The sequence below is a fragment of the Carlito syrichta genome, unplaced genomic scaffold (genome assembly GCF_000164805.1).
Source record: "Carlito syrichta isolate Samal-C Ts95f unplaced genomic scaffold, Tarsius_syrichta-2.0.1 Scaffold233842, whole genome shotgun sequence".
NCBI classification, from domain to species: domain Eukaryota; kingdom Metazoa; phylum Chordata; class Mammalia; order Primates; family Tarsiidae; genus Carlito; species Carlito syrichta.
The window spans coordinates 36,295-38,976 of record NW_007177938.1 but is presented as its reverse complement, the minus strand read 5'-3'; positions in this window follow the sequence as shown (position 1 = coordinate 38,976).

Below are 2,682 nucleotides of genomic sequence, written 5' to 3'. Positions count from 1 at the left end.
CAGCTGCTGGAATTTCTCAAGCATGTTCCATCTCCCAGCATGTGTCCTGGCTGTCCTCTCTGCTCAGGAGCGATCCTCCCCCCGAGAGCCACCTGTCTCCCCCTTCCCTCTGCCATTCTTCCTTCTTGTCTGATACTAGGACCGCATGTCTCAGGCACTCAGAGATGTTCACAGTCTCAAAGGTTGGCAATTACACGAATACTGTTGGTCCCAGGGCCCTAACATTTGCTGAATAATCAACAGGCTACATACGTGGTCTGATTTCCTCCCCATGTGTGGTGAAAAGAGATGGGCGTCCACACGGCTCCTCTACCTCCCTGGATTCAGGTCACTGCTCACACATCACCTGCTCAGAGAAGAACCTCCCTGCCCCTCCTGGCAGCACACACTTGGCTTTTAACTTCTCTCATCTTCTGCCATCTAATTTTTTCCATAACACTACCCTGTCTCTTCACAGCATACTTGTTGGTTTATCTTTCTTTTCTTTTCTTTTCTTTCCTTCCTTCCTTCCCCCCTCCTCCCCCCTTTCTTTCTTGTCAGAATCTCACTCTGTCATCCAGACTGGAGTGCGATGGCACAATCTTGGTTCAACACAGCCTTGACCTCCTGGGCCCAGGCGATCCTTCTACCTCAGCCTCCTGAGTAGCTGGGACTACAGATACACATCACTGCACCTGGCCAATTTTTGGATTTTTTTTAGAGACGAGGTCTCACTATGTTGCCTAGGCTGATCTTGAACACCCGGACTCAAGAAATCCTCCCAACTTGGCCTCCCAAAGTGCTGAGATTACAGGTGTGAGGCACTGCACCTGGTCTGGTTTATCTTTCTACCATCTGTCTTCTCTTAAAACAAGCTTCTTGGTAGCAGGGGTCAGTGCCTGGCACAGTTGATATCCTACATTGAGTGGGTTTCCTAAGGGTGCATGGACTTTTACTCCCTGGCCTGGAAGAAACACCAACTTTTGTCCAAAATCTCCCGCAGGTGAACACTAACCCAAAGCTATGCTACAATATGGCTTAATACAAAAACCAAGTCATAAACTTTAGTTGACTGTAAATGCTTAATTGATTAGTCTGGTTACACTGGCATTTCATGGTGAAAATTTACATGTGTAAATGTACGTCATAGGAATGGGCAAATTTGTAAATACACAATGCTGGGAGAAGGATTGCCAGCCCAGTCCTCACCATCTCCCCAGACCTGCTGCAGCAAAGAATGTCCCTTACTGTCACCAGGTTTTATAGCCCAGCCACGAAGATGCTCACGGCCCGCCCAGCCCACCATGATCCCCAGCCTCTGAGTGCCAGCAACCGCATTGTGAGTGACTCTGTGGATTGTCTGCCTTAAGTGCTTGACACACAGGTGGCATTGAGCCTGTCCTGTGACCCAAGAGGTCAAGGCGCTCTCCTGCCTTTGACTAGCTTGTTCTAACTCGAGGGCACATCCCATGCGATCTACACCTTGAGCACTCTGAACCCCCAGGTGTCTTTCTGTGTTGGGGGTATGGGGGGGTGCCTTATCTCCTGATTTGACCAAACTGAGGCTCTTGCTCCCCTTTGAGTGGAAGAGACACCCAGCAAGGCTCCGTCTTCAGGAGGCATCAGCAAGTGTCTGCTGACTAACTGGCTGACCAGCAGCCTGGCTGGAGTGGAGAAGAAGGGTGCTGGGCCCTTCATAAGTCATGACCTGACTTCTCAACTCACTGGCCCCAGTTGACAGCATAACTAAAAAGTCATGTGATTACTGTAGGAGATAAGTTCCTTGCAGGCAGAGACTTTTTTTTTTCCTTTAGATTCAGGGGATACAAGCACATATTTGCTACAAGAGCATATTGCATGCTGGTGAGGAGTAGGCTTCAGGTGACCCATTTCCCAGACAGTAAACATTGTACCTATAGGTACCTTCTAGACCCTAATCCTAGCCCTCTTGCCTCCCCTCTTTGACTGTCCTCAGTGTCTATTATGTCCATCTTTTTGCCCATTTAGCTCTCACATATAAATGAGACAATGTGGCACGATTTCACTCTTTTTTATGGCTGCATAGTATTCCATAGTGTACATGTACTATATTTTCCTTATCCAGCCAATCATTGTTGAGCACTTAGATGGGTTCCATGACTTTGCTATTGTGAACAGTGCTGCCATGAACATATGAGTGTGGGTATCTTTTTGATATAATGATTTCTTTTCCCTTGGGTAGACCCCCCCCATAGTGGCATTGCTAGATCAAATGGTATTTTTAGTTCTTAGAGAAATATCCATACTCTTTTCCACAGAGGCTGAATAAGCTTACATTCCCACCAAAACCATGGATAAGTGTTCCCTTTTCTCCACATCTGCACCTACACCTGTTGCTCTTTGACTTTGTAGTAATGGCCATTCTGACTGGGGTCAGATGATATCTCACTGTGGTTTTAATTTGCATTTCTTTAATGATTGGGGATGCTGAACATTCTTTCATAAGTTTCTTGGACACTTGTGTGTCTCCTCTTAAGAAGTGCCTGTTCATGTCCATTGCCCATTTTGGATAGGGCAGGCAGAGACTGTCTTCCTTGCTCCCTGCCATATCTGGCACCCATCAACATCTTAGTGCTGACAATGTGGGGCTGGCCAGTCTGTCGACAGGCACCTTTGGCCACTTGGGGTGGCCTTCCTCTCTTATTGCATCATCACCAATGCCTA